Below are 15,530 nucleotides of genomic sequence, written 5' to 3'. Positions count from 1 at the left end.
CGAACTACTCGACCTGATAAATCCTTTGTCTAACAGCTCCTGCAGCTGCGTAGACAACTCCTGCATCTCGGGAGGAGCCAACCGATATGGTGCCTTGGCTATCGGAGCCGCACCATGGGATAGGTCGATCCTGAACTCCACCTGTCGCTCCGGAGGTATCCCAGGAAGCTCCTCTGGGAACACATCTGCGTAGTCTCGCACCACCGGAACGTCACTCACCATCGCCTTACCCGCTTCCCGGGTATCCATGACATAGGCGACATATCCTGTGCAACCCTGCTGATGGTAACGCCTAGCCCTCGCTGTCGAACATAAAGCTGGTCCTCGTTGTGGCCTCTCGCCCTGAATCACCTGCTCTCCCCCACTTGGGATCCTGATCCGCACCAACTGTTGCGCGCAGTCGATCACCACCCCATTGGGGCTTAGACAATCCATGCTGATAATAACCTTGTTCCCCCACAAAGGATGGGAACCAACTCTACTAGGTAGTGCTCCTCGAATAATCTCCGCACACAATCTCGGAATACCGCTGATGCTCGCACCGATCAATCATCGGCAATCTCTACCTCTAAAGGGCAATCCAACATGCCCTAAGACTCAAAAAATCTCTTGCTAAGCGCAAGAGAAACAAAAGATCGAGTGGCACCTGAATCAAACAACACCTGTACTGGAATACCGTTCACATGGAACGACCCTAAACATGCATCTACAAAGCATATATCAATACCATAAACATCATATAAATAGATCAGAGGGGAAGAATCATACCCGTCACCACATCGGGTGCGGCGCGTGCCTCCTCGGTAGTCAATTGGAAGGCCCGACTCCTCACCATTGGAGCCTCCGCCTTGCCCTGTCGGCTATTAGTAATCCGTAGGGTCGCTGGAGCTGGCGCCTTCACTGGCGATGCGGCTGTCAATTGGGGGCAATTGGCCTTCTTGTGGCCCCTCTGGTTGCAGTGGAAACACAACAACTCCGACGTCTGAATAGCAGGTGCAGGGGCGGTACAATCCCTACTGAAATGCCCCGTCTTGTCGCACTTATAGCAGCCCGACGATCCCAACCTACATGCTCCCTCGTGCGGCCTGCCGCATTTCCTGCAACAGCCCTGTCCTGACTGGCCCTGCGGCCTACCATCTGATCCCTTGGGCTTCTTCCCCGAAGCCCCAGTCACCTGCCCCTCCTATACCTTCCTCTTCTGGATGTGCTCCAGATCAATCTCCCTTTCCGTTGCCCTGGCAGTCATGGAATCCAGGGTAGGGCAAGCTAAGAAACTAACATGCTCCCGAATGTCGGCTCGAAACATGTCATGTGTTGAATATTTGAGATATTGAAACTGATATGGCATATTTGGTTATTTAGGGGAGCCTTTTTAGGGTTGATCATTTTATGATTCCCTACGGTGCCTTTACAGTAGAAGTTCTTAATCGAGCTCTGCTAAGGCATTGGTTTTATATTAGGCATTTATTTTATATTTATGGTAGATATTTATTGTTCCCTATAAATAATCATTAGGTTTACTTTTGGTGTAAGCTTTTTACCAGATTAGGGTTTTTCTCTGTACGTTCATGAGATAATCAATATACAAAAACCCTTTATCAGATTACCTGCATATTATGGTGCTTGATTCTTGATTGTTCATGATATTCCGCATTCGTCATCTCGGATTTATTCCTAACAATTGGTATCAGAGCGGGTTCTTGTAGATCTCAGCGATTTTGCAAGAATTGGTCTTGTTTATCGCGATATTGAATCATGAATCTCACCTTGTTCTTTAGGTTTTGTAAGTTTTCTGAAAAGAAAAAGTCTATATCTCGTTTTTTGTTGAAAATCTTGTTCAGATCTGTTTTCTTCAACTCAATATTTCATCTGATTTGTTCTTGAATCGTGTTCTGGAAGAGAGTTAGAAGAAAATTTTGTGTTTGTTTGAATTTTCGTGTTCAGATCTACTTTATCTCTCAAAAATCCATCTCAGATCTGTTTTCTCTCACTAAAAACCCTTTCAGATCCGTTTTTCTCTCTCTATAATTCTCATCAGATCTACTTTCTCTCTCTTCAAGTTTTCTTTCTTGTTGAAGATTAAATGGCAGATTATAAGGTGTTAAAAGAAATTAAGAGACTAGGATTAAAAGTTACAGATCCAAAGTTTCGTCTTAAAGAAGGATATTTGTTTTGGGATGTTCCTGAACAATCTATGTTGAAGAATGCCATTGAGATGTATAATCTCTATGTTGATGAGAAGATTGGTGATTTTACACATATCTCTAGTGGTGGATTTAAAAGTAATTGTGTAGAGCAAGATAAAGATTTGTTAAAACAATTTATCATTATCAAAGAATACTTACTTTTGAAGCATACAGAACAGAAGTCAGAGAAAGAAAGAAAAGAAAAAGAAGATGTTCTTGATGTTCTTGAAGAAGTTCATGATGTTCTTCAAGTTTCTGAAGAAAAAGCAACTCCAAATGTTTTTGTTGAGGGGGAGTCAAATGTTTCAAGTTTTTCAGAAGTTTCACAATTCGAATCTAGTTGCTCTGAAGAAGAATCTCATAGTATATCTCTGGAAATCGTGAAAGTGAAGGAGTTTTGTTCTATTGGAACAACTACAGATGATCAGATTCAGAAAGATGAAAAGGTTGTCCAGATCAGAAACTTGTTTCTGAAGCCTAGAAATAAGAAAGGGAAGAAGAAAAGAAAGAACAAGAGTAAAATAAAGAAAGTTTGGATGCCCAAGGTACAAGTGCCTATTGCTTGTGAAAGAGTTGAGAAAGTTGAAGTCAAGCATGTTCAAAGAATCACTGATTCTCATCTTTCTTCAGTTAAAAATGTTAGAAGTTGGAAGGAAAAGAAAAGAGAATTTGGTTGGTTTAATGGAATTTTTGGAAATTTTTGTTTTCCAACTAAGAAGCGGGTATTATTTTCAAAGGATGATAAATTTTCTTCAAATAAGTGGGTGTGCAAGAAACGAACTTCAAAGTTGAACATTAAATGGGTTCCAAAAGTCCCATAAAAAGTTTTGTCCTTTATCAAAAAAAAAAACATGAAAATGGGGACAAAATCTGGTGAATATTAGGTCAAATATATGAAATTTTGTTGAAGGAATCAATTTTTATTGATTTTTTAAGTGTTGGAATTGACAAAAGTTGAAAAAGTTGACAAAGATGGGCTTAAAAGGACATTTTCTGCAGAAAGGGGGTCAAATTCTGACATGTTGCAGTGATCAGTAGATACAAGCTGTCATATGTACTTTTAGCAGGGGCTGGTTTAGAACTTTGAAGAAATAAAAGCTTAATTCAAAAGACGAAGTTTTGGGCTGCATCTAATTCTTCACTTATTCTTTAGGGGTCAATTCGGTAACTATGATTCACATTCTTTGCAAACTGGTATCGACGAACCAACCAAAAATAAAACTGATGTTCGTCTCCTAATCGCTGAAGCAGTTCTTAATTCGTTTAATGGAGTACAGAGGCGAAAACTCAAAGACGCGAACCTTACAACTCATAGAAGCGAACTTCACGAATAAGAACCGAACTCAAGCTAAGAAGCGAAACTCAGATTAAGAACCGAACCTCACAATTAAAGAACCGAACTCTCGATTAACAACCGAACCCACAAGAACCGAACCCAAAACTACTGTTCACAACCGAACGTTCGGTTGATTTCTCTTTGGTATGAAATTGAAGCAAACTGCAATTCACTTTCGGTCCTTAATCTGTGTTCGGTCCTTGATTACTTTCGGTCCATGTCAATTTTAAATCGGGGCCATAAGAGCGAACCTGCAACTAGAATTGGAGCGAACCTTGGAGTCAAAAGTGAAATTCAAGATCTAGAAACGAACTCACCAAAAAATGAAACTCATAGAAGCAAAGATCACAGAAGCGAAAGTCACAGATGAGAGAGTTCGTCTCTCGCCTCAAGACCCAAAAACGAAACTGAGATTGGAAATTTTAGAACTGGATTCGAAATTGGCTTTCTAAGACTGCAATCGGGAGTTATGCTCGCACTTGGAATCGTTTTTACTAACCCAAATCGGACCTTCAAAATCATTGTTTCGGTCTCTCCTGGTCGTCTCAATCGGAATTCTTGTTGGAATAAAATCAAATCGGAATTTCGCGCTTCAAAATCGAGTTCTGAATTTAAGCAATCGAAATTTGTTTGTTGACCGGAATTGAATATGGTCTCGAAATTATGACTAGTAAAAGTTCTTGATCGGAATTTCTTTGAGTTCAAGTTCGTTGCTCGTCTGATTCACTGCGTATCCCATACGCTTGTTTACACAATTTTGACTTTTAGAAGTCAAAGACGCGTCTTCATCTGATTGAACGAAGAAAATGATACAACTTTCAATTCTGGTCCCCACTGTTTGTATAGATCGACTGTTTCTACCCCTCATTTGACATTTTCAACGTTAAATTGAAGATAATGGCATATATTTTCATCTTTAACCCCCTGACGTTCAGAGCTTCATAAATTTTACCCAAGATTATTAATTCTTTCAATTTCTTGGGATTTTACCATCTTTTACCCCTTATTTCCAAAATATTTTAGTTTCTAATCTTTTCTTTGGTCTTATTCTTCTTTAAACCCTTCTAAATAAATGCTTCTTTTCTATTCTTTTGTCTAAATTTAAAAATCGAAAAATACAAAATTATTTTTTTGTTATTTTTCCGGTTTTAATTTTTGAAGATAGGCTTTTTGCTAAAGGGATTTGTTTCATCTCATCTGACGGGTTTTGAAGATTGTTGGTGATTCTTCTTAACTTTCCGGATTCTCTCCATGGTATTTGTTGAAGATTCAAGGGGAGGTGATGATTATTCAAGGGGGAGTTCGTATTTAGAAGATTATTTTTATTTCTCTCACTTTGAAGACCCCATGTACTGATGAGTATCACAATTTAGGGGGAGAAATGCCAAAGAAGATCGGAAATCGTGATCTTCATCAGTTTCAACATCTAGGGGGAGATTGTTGAATATTTGAGATATTGAAACTGATATGGCATATTTGGTTATTTAGGGAAGCCTTTTTAGGGTTAATCATTTTATGATTCCCTACGGTGCCTTTACAGTAGAAGTTCTTAATCGAGCTCTGCTAAGGCATTGGTTTTATATTAGGCATTTATTTTATATTTATGGTAGATATTTATTGTTCCCTATAAATAATCATTAGGTTTATTTTTGGTGTAAGCTTTTTACCAGATTAGGGTTTTTCTCTGTACGTTCATGAGATAATCAAGATACGAAAACCCTTTATCAGATTACTTGCATATTATGGTGATTGATTCTTGATTGTTCATGATATTCCGCATTCGTCATCTCGGATTTATTCCTAACATCATGGTAGTGGGTCCTCCTCATGTCCTCATCTCCCGCATACTGGGGCACCAGTAAAGCCCTCTCCTGGAACTTGGTGGTGATCTTTGCCACTGTCTCCGTCATCTGTCTCATGTCTAAGAACTCCCTAGCCAACTGCTGGAGCTCCACTGCAGGTGCAAACTCTTCTCTGAACCGAGTCACAAATTCCGGCCACGTCATAGCCTCAACAGCCGAGGCTCCCAGAGAGTCACCAACCAACTCCCACCAATCTCTGGCCCTGTCTCTCAAGCACCCTGCTGCATATCTCCCCTTCGACCCCTCCGGTCAGAAGCTAGTCAACTGTGCAGACTCAATGTCTGCAATCCATCGCCTGGCAACAATGGGGTCCTTCACCCCCATGGAAATCCAGTGCGCCACTGCCCCTGAAGTCCTTAAAGGACAGTGTGCGTGATCCTGACTGGCTGGTCGCCATGTCACTCCTGAACGCCCTAAGTCGATCCTCCATCAGCTCGACAATCCCTTCGTTGATCGACCCAAAGATGACCGGGGTCGCATCAAGGATGCCTCTAGTGATCTCAGACACGATGAACTCGCGTATCCTCTCATCCACTAGTTCGGAGCCTGAACCCGATCCCGATCCCTCTCCTGAGCTGCTAAGTGCTGGCCTCGGATGTAGTACCACCATTATGCAATACATAATGACAATCGCTAGTGATATTGACACATCTAGAGGGATCACATCCACCACGAGTTCCTTGGTCTTGCCTCAGCCTTCCTCGATTCAAGTACGGATCCTCTGCTTTCAGTAGTACGGGCCCATACTACCTTCCACATCTATCCGTACTTTCCTCAAGAACCGCCTCGACTCCACCAAGTCACTACTACTGCTACTGATCTCGACTACTCTCATCCTAGGCTTAACCTAGGGAAAATCTCCGACTCCACCCAAACCGGTCCTCAGCTGCTGAAGGCCTCCTCGTAATACCAATTAGTCATCACCTGAATACCATCACATGTGATGAGGCTCAGATAATCCTTCGCGTAAAAGACCCGTCCCTAAAACGGTTGGACTCAGACAAGAGTTGCGCAATAGGGCCAGATCCAGCACTCTGAGATTATTCAACCCTGATCACATGTGATGTGACGTATTCACCTAATGGCTAACTCCCATCACTCAGAGTCCTTCAAGCATGAAGCAAGCAACATTCGGACACAGGAAAATACTCAAGCAACCCTATTCTCATAAAGAGAAACTGTACTAGCATACAATGCTAAGCTCATACTATCATGCATAACCTAAATAGGCTTGTATGGGTACTTTGGGGAATACTTACTTGAGGTCGGCCGGTCGCGCACATCACACACTTCGTTCTTTCTCAAAACCCCTTTAACTTATTCTTTAGAAAACCATCTTCTTGTAAAAGCTTTTAATCCTCGATTTGAGTCCAGACACCCCCGAGGGTGTGTCTGAATCCCTCAAACTAGGGCTCTGATACAAACTTGTAACATCCCAAATTTCGAGTCCAAAAATTTCATTTTAATTAACTGATTATAAAAACATTCATAAGAAAGCTACGTAACAATATATCATTTTGTAAGTCAATGTATCATGTCTGAAAACCCAAATCATATAATAGCAACATGTCAGAGTACAATCCCAGAATATCTCAAGTGCGGAAAATCAATGCGTGTGTGGATGATGTGCTGCTACCGCGCCACTTCCTTCCCCTTCACTGAAGAGGTACCTAAAACCAAAACTGTAAACTGTAAGCACGAAGCTTAGTGAGTTCCCCCATCGTACCACATACCATACGATCACATAGTATACATACTGTCAGGCAATTCTGGGGTGCCCGACCTACCCGATACGACCATTCTGGGGTGCCGACCTACCTGGTGCGAACCTTTTGGGGTGCGGACCTACCCGTGTCAATCCATTCTGGGGTGCTGACCTACCCGTCGGTCCTAACAACCGACCCTCAGGGACTATTCCAGCCATACTGCTAATATCACATATATCATAACATAAACATACTATCAGACATTTATGGGGTGTCCGAACTACCCTTCGGTCCTAACAACCAAACTTGGGAACTATTCCCCTCCTACTACCACTATCGCATATAACATATCATGCCAACATATAAACACATCATCACATACTGTTAGACGTATCTGGGGTGCCTGACCTACCCTTCGGTCCTAACAACTGAACTCTACTACTATCACATATAACATATCATTCCAGCATATAACATATCAGGTACTAGCAAACCTAGATGATATCACAAAGACAGTCATCTAACATACAACTCCTACTAGTGGGCCGACATTGTGGCCGTAGACCCACCGCTACTGGAAGGTAACTCACCTCATACGAGTAGCTGCTGATAATCTGTATGGGAAACCTCTATCTGCTGCTACTCCGGAAATCCTCCCGCTATAATCCCCACAAAACACTCAGTCAAAATCTGATATCTACTCTTAGGGTAAAATGACTATTTTACCCCTAACCAAGTCCAAGTCAAAGTCAACTTCTAGTTGACCCGACTCGCCGAGTTGGGCCGTCAACTCGTCGAGTCCCTAACCCTTTACCCGTCCGTATCCATGACTCTACTCGTCGAGTTTAGCAACGACTCGACGAGTTCCTCTTCTATATGAACATCGAATGAACCTTCATCTGACTCGCCGATTTATATGAACAACTCGTCGAGTTCACCTTCATCTGATAAACAAGTCCTGTCCTTGACTCGCCGAGTTGTATGAACAACTCATCGAGTTCATCTTCTATTATTAGGAGATTGCCTTAGACTCGCCGAGTCTGTTCTAGCACTCGTTGAGTCCCATGAACTCCAGGTCTAAGGCTAATTCCAATTCGTTGGGTCACTCCTTTGGACCCTATAACACCCCTCTAACATTCAACTGGGTTCCTTCGAACCCAAATAGAAAAGGGGAGTCAATGTAACACCCCGAGTTCAGAAGTGCAAGTTCACGGTTCTTAGTGTAAATACGGAAGGTCGACTCGACGAGTCGATGGATAGACTCGGCGAGTCGAGTTGCGATTCTGGTCATGTGTTAAGTGACCAACTCGGCGAGTTGGTGCTGAATGGAGAAAACCCTAATTCCGGGAGTTGTGCCCTATATAAAGCACATTATAGCCACCCTCAACCTCTTTACTGCCTATTTGAGTTCCAGAAACCCTAATTAGTGTGTATGAGCCTCCATTGTTAAAGTTTGAGCTTGGAAGAAGGATTTAAGAGGAGAAAGTTAGAAGATCAAGAGGCTAGCATCGGGAGATCATTGTAGATCCGGAATCTACTCCTTCTTGGGCACATTTCTGAGGTAACAAGTTGTTACCTTGAGTCTTCTCCTTCTAGATCCATTCTTGGTTGTTGTTTTGGGAATTTTAGCCTGATTGGAATCCATTTCGGGTTTAGAGGTTAGATCTGAAGTTGCAACTTCAGATCTAGGTTAATAGTGAGCCATGGAAGCTTAAAGCATCAGCCATGGGGCTTGATTTAGAGTATCTTTGTCCCTAAACCTCCTTGTAGCTTGTTTGGAGCTTGTTGAGCCTTGCATGCACGTAAAGTTGGAAACTTTACATGTGAATCTGGCCCTAGGAGTCCATATCTATGTATTGGAAGCAATGAAATTGCATGAAATCTTCTGAATGAAGATGTCACGTTTGGACTTGGCGAGTTGGAAGAACAACTCGGCGAGTCTGTTGAAGATTGCCTTGGACTCGGCGAGTCTGTTCATGGAACCCTAACCTTTTTTGGTTAAGCTGTGAATCGGTGAGTCGAGGGATGACTCGGTGAGTTGAGTAGGCAGGGACTCAGAGCTTGTTGGACTTGATGAGTCTTGGGGCGACTCGGCGAGTTGAATCATGGCTTGGGAGTTTTTGAACATAGGAACTCGACGAGTCAACGGGTTGACTCGGTGAGTAGGGTCAACCAGGAAGGTTGACTTTGACTGAGGACTTTGACTTGGACCAAGGGTTGACCAGTTTGACTTCCAAGGGTATTTTGGTAATTATTGGTGTTTATTGGTTTTGGTTATTTGGTAATGATCAGTGGTGGAGTTTGTGCTGGTGGTCGGAGCAGCGTGGTCTTATTTCTTCAAGTCGGTAGTTGCAGGTGAGTTATCCTCACTACACTGACAGGGTCTACGGCACCAAGGCCGGCCCTTTATCGGATGGAAGTCTGGGTATTGTTTGTTATGTTATTGCTTTGCTATGTTTGCATCCTGGTAGTTAGGATGGTATATGTTAGAGACCTGGTTAAGGTCGGTATCCTAGTATATAGGATGATGCTATGTTAGAGACCTGGTTAAGGTCGGTATCCTGGTATATAGGATGATGCTATGCTAGTGACCGGTTTGGATGTTGCTATGTTATGTGATATGCTAGATCAGTTTGATTAGTTGTGAGATGTTATATGATTATATGTTTATGTGCACATGGTTGTTGGACTGGGGTTGGGTTGAGGCATGTCCTGCTTTGTGCTGTAGGCCAACATACCCAGGGCGGACCGGATAGACCGAAGGCCCGGCGAGCGGTCCAGATAGGCTGAAGGCCCCAAGAGGGCGGACCATACGTGTCGAGGCTCGGAGAGTGGACCAGACAGAATGAAGGCCCGGTGCGGGCGGACCAGTCATATTATAGACTCGGAGAGTGGACCAGGTGGATTGAAGGCCCGGAGCGGGCGGACTAGTCATACTGTAGACTCGGAGAGAGAGTGGACCGGGTAGACTAAAGGCCTGGTGTAGGCGGACCAGTCACACTGTAGACTCGATATGCATGGCTGTTCTTTTTATGATATGATATGATATATGTATGGTATTGTGGTTGGTATTTTGGGGGTAACTCACTAAGCTTTCGGGCTTACAGTTTCAGTGTATTGTTTCAGGTACTTCAAGAGATCATGGCAAGGTGAAGGCGTGATCGTACCGATCCTCAGTTTTATGTTGATGTCTTGGGATACTCTGATAATAAATGAGTTGGAAAGCTTTTTGTAATAACTTAATGAATATGGGTTGTTTTTGAAAAGTTTAAATTGGTTGTAAATTTTTGGATGTTACAGTCAAACCTTGGACTCGCCGAGTCGAGGTTGTCTAAGTCTCATTTCTCGATTTCTGATGTACAACACTTGTCCAGAAGATAGATCTAGGCTCCTACAATCGATCTAGCACGTAAAGTTAGAAACTTTACGTGCATGCATGGGACTTTGAACTCCAAAAAGGTTCCAAAGAAGCTCTTAGGCTGCATGGAGCCTTCCATGAGTGCAAAAGCAACCCCTTCCTGCCTTATGACCCCTCAAAGGTCCTAGATCCAAAGTTTCACCCCCCAACCATGCTTGCAATTATGGGTGGTCTCCACATATGGCTTATAAAATCCCTAAATCTCCCCAAAAAGGGATCTAACAAATGAGCAAGCAAGTTATAGACTTTATACCTTCTGAAAGCTACAAAGGAAGCACCAACTCAAACTTTTATGGTCCTCCTTCGATCCTTAAAGCTTTTTCCTTCTTCCTTGACACCACAAAACACCAAGATCACTCAAAACCTCTTAAATCTCGCCGAGTGCACCCATGTGACTTGCTGAGTCCATTTGTCTCATATTTCTTCCTGGGGTTTACTCAGCTAGTCGAGTTGACCCCCAAACTCAACGAGTTACTACTGGGTCAAGGGTACTGGGTCAGACCCGATCCGACTCGTCGAGTCATCCCACAAACTCAACGAGTTGTCTCAAACGGATCTCTCATTTGATCGACTGAGGTCAGATCTATAACTTCAACTCATAGATCTAGCCTCCTAGTACCCAAAAGTCATGCAAAGGTCTGATCTTGGTGTCCATGCATGGTATATATTGCTCTATATGCCATCAAAACTCCATTAATGCTTCCTAGATTCACAACTCCATGGTTGCTCAACCATGGCTTCACACTTTCGGACTCTCTAGACCTCACAAGGTCCAGATCTATAGCACAAGCTCACAAAGGGGGTTTGATGCACCCAAAGCCCCATCAAAAGGTGATACAAGCCCTAATTCTCACCACCATGGAATGAAATCAAACAAAAAATAAGGTAAGAGCTTTATACCTAGATCTGAATCTTGAGATGAAAAGGAAACAGATCCAGCAGTGGAACCTCCAAAGGTTACCCAATGCATGTCCCAAAACGTCTCGCCGACTTCCTTTCATAACAACATCTCGGCCCAGTGTGACACACACAAGTCACGGAGTTTGCTTTATTACTCATTAGTTCCACGCTTCTTGCGATCCTTCCCATACAACCGAACTGACCCACTCATGTCTAAGACATCATAAGACAAACAATACCCCAAAAAATGAAACCCTTCTCGGAGTCTGGAATCGCATTCGCCTACTCAATACACCACCAAAGCCAAACTCATACTTGAGAGTCTGTTCCGACACAGAATTGGAACCACTCGTCCCAATGGAGCACCCAACTCATGACCCATGACCCGCAACTCACGCGTACATCATTTCTCTACGCCCTTTCGATTGAGATAACCACAACTTAACTAAGAATATAACGATTCCCGACACATATGGAGACCCCAGTCTCGCCCCTGGTCCGATCACCAGGTTTCCGAAACTCAAAGATTAAAGCTACCCAAGCCTAAAAAAACTATTATGCGTCATGCTCTGACAAGCGAATAATACGGCTCCATGTAGTATCATAAAATTTCCTGTCACTAACCCATGAAGGCTACGACTCCCCGCAGGCCTACGACACTCTCTCACTGACTCATGAATACTACGGCTCCCCACAATATCACAACACTTTCTCGCAGACTGGTGAACACTACGGATCCCCGCAGTATCACAACACTTTCTCGCAAACTTGTGAACACTACGGATCCCCACAGTATCACAACACTTTCTCGCACTGACTCACCATGGGCTCATTCCATGGTTTTCCCCTGATAAACCGAAGTGATTACTCCCACTCGGACCCACTCACCCTCTTATTCCCCATAATCTCCCCCTTGAGTCATCACCCCACTGAGTTCACTATCGAATACTTCACAGCTCAACATAGATAGGTACACGCACCCACCCAGGTTAAGCTTCACCACTCCTGACGACAACCGTCGTGACCGAAACCCCTTTTTTTCGCTGCAATTCACATTTTGGGATACTCCCATTGAAACCATAGCTACTTGATACTTCACTTTCCATCTCATCACTCAAGTCTCAAAATAATCCGAAATTCAGAGCATTCTACTCGGACACCTTGGTACACAATCACAAATCTCATGATGTCTTGTCTTATACACCGATCTTCCACTAGCACAGCTCACAACCTCGAAATACTCCAACTCACAACTTGAAACACGGAGGAACCATCAATGTCAAGAACACGTTGACGACCATACGAAACCGCATCCTCTATGGCTCAAACCCATGCGAGAATACTCATACCGACTCTGAAGTTGACTGCCAACATGTGACATCGCCATTTTCACGGCCAGAAAAGACCGATTTTGCTTATTCTTTATAAAAATCAGAGTATCTCTTTCAATAAAAACGTTGTGGAATTTGTTCCTAGAAAAACATGATAATTTCATTATCAAAGCATTTCCGAAGAAATGTATTTTTATTCCTTTAAACATTTGGGATGTCATCGTCAATACAGAAACATAAGCATAAACAGAACTTACATTCATTTACACTAGTGATCTATATCTCCTTAATCTCTCAGTGTAATGTAACTTCACATCGTCGCCTGTGATACAAGTAAAATGAGTGGGTCAGGTTGGGAAACCTGGTGAGTACATAGGGTTTTCAACCCACAATAATATAATTATTATGTTTAATCATCAAACAATTAACCCAATTACCCATCTCCATTATCTTCTTTATTCCTAAGTACCTTCCCTAAGGATTTATCCTAAGGGTCGTCTCCTACATCATATTTACCTCTCATCTCCTTACATCGCATTTCCTTATATGTTTGTTCCTAAGGACTCTCCCTAAGGATCATCGCCTACATCGCATTTCCTTAAATGCCCGCGTAAAATTCATAACTTCTACATACGAACTCTGTTTTCGTCTGTATTTTTACCGTTGAGTTTCTATTAATGAGATCTCCAATTCTCATTTAGGTCACGTAGGCCAAAAATCACTCGATCTAAAATTTGAGTTTCGGGTTGTGCACTGCTAATCCAAATCTTAGAAAATTCATAACTTCCTCATACGAAGTCAGATTTGGGCGTTCTTTTTTTGTATGTTCTTGGTTTAATGTATACTAAAACTTTTGTTTATATTTCTAAGGCTAAAAAGTCATCCATCATAAATTCACTATTTACGTCTCCCGATGTCGTGCCGGTTTTGCCATAAAACTTCGACGGACCATAACTTCTTCGTTATAACTCGGATTTCGACGTTCTTTATATGTACGGAACCCTTGAGACGTATTCTAAAACTTGGTTAAGATTATTTATTCTGAATAATCTTTCATAAAAAACTGATTTTTGACGCCCATGAACTCTAAATTGACTAGCCCGGATCTGCGGGCATTACAATTATCTCCCCCTTAGGATTATTACGTCCCGGAACCATCAATGAAACAGGGCTTGTATAATGATTACATAAGTTATCTCTTCATCCTAAGTAATAAATGTAACTTTGATGTTTTTTCAAACGAGTATCTAACTCTAAAACTTCCTGACTGTAGGCGGTGCTCGATCTTGGACCCGCTCTCTATATAATGTTAGATTTCCAATCATAATATTTATGTCGCAATCTCGATCTTTATTGGAGACTCTTTCTTTAACAAACTTGAGATAAGTTTCTTCCTTTGATTATCATAATAGACCGACGGGTCATGTTCTACTAACCTCTCATCGTATGATGCATTTCTTGGACTCGGGTCTTTTAAAGTCAAATTCTAGAACAGACTATACCTTCCTTCATGTTCTAATCACATATTAAAAGGTAGTGTTTCTAGCTACAAGCAACTATCGCGATACCTCTACCGATCGCTTTGATTATCTTTTATTTCAGTCTTCCGACTTAAGTCAGATGCTACATCAAACTTGGTTCTCTGAACCACATAACATACTTATCGTAGTCAGACTCAATTAGATATGATACTAGGGTCGGAATAATAATTTTCTTCTTAGTTATTACCGAAATGATGGTAACAACATACTTGAATAAAACGAAATCAATTACTAGCTTCTTGGTAACCTTGTGACTTTCCCTGATCCAAGCGTGAGTCATGTGCTTCCAGTAAAATATGAATCTACTACCTTTCACACCTACTCATACTCGTCCCAAGTATTGTCTCTTAGTTTTCCAATTAACCATAAAAAATCAAATAACAATTTGACACATCAGATAACAAAACGAAGGTTTTATATTATTCCTTGAAACGATTACATAGGTGTTCAAGTTCAACCTATACTATGCCTCTAATAGGTTACACCTCCTGATACAATCCACATGGATTCTTCATAACTGGATCCTCAAATATCCATCCTCACTCCTGATTCCTTGCATTGCCATCTACTTCGTCAAAGATCATATGGAATGCTCTTGCTTTTGGCTTTAGCGGTGCATTTTGCCTTGCAGCTTCGTTCTTCTTTGGACAGTTCTTCGAAATATGCCCATCATTTCCACATTCGTAGCACTTCTTATTGTCAAATATACAATCTATGGAATAGTGACCGGTCCTACCACACTTATAGCACGTCACTTCTCCATCACATCTTCCGAAGTGATTTTTCTTGCACTTCTCACACCATCTTGCTTCACCTCCTCCTCCTCCAGACTTCGGGAATTTTCTCTCCTTGTTGGACCTTAAAGATCCTTCATGCTTCCTTTTCTCGCCAACTTCAGGTCTCTCCAGACCCTTCTCTCTTATTTGGGTCTCCACATTCTCAGCAGCCCGGATGGCGGCTTTCAGAGTGGTTGCTTGCTTGACCATTGGACTAAAGTCCGCTGGTAATCCATGGGAAAACTTCCTGACCTTGGAGAGCTCAGTTGGAACTAGATAAGGAACGAGCTTCATCTTCTCCGTAAAACTTGCAGCATACTCGGTGACACTCATCCTCCCCTTCTTCAGATTCTGGAATTCATTGTTGATCTCTAGAAGATCCTGCTCAGAGCAGTACTGCATCTTTAATTGCACTAGGAACTCTTCCCAAGACATCTTGCTTGCTTCTCCCTTAGGCATCGTGTTAGCTAGTAG

Source organism: Lactuca sativa, chromosome 1, assembly GCF_002870075.4.
Source record: "Lactuca sativa cultivar Salinas chromosome 1, Lsat_Salinas_v11, whole genome shotgun sequence".
Taxonomy (NCBI): domain Eukaryota; kingdom Viridiplantae; phylum Streptophyta; class Magnoliopsida; order Asterales; family Asteraceae; genus Lactuca; species Lactuca sativa.
The sequence above is the reverse complement of the archived record's forward strand: the minus strand, read 5'-3'. Positions refer to the sequence as shown.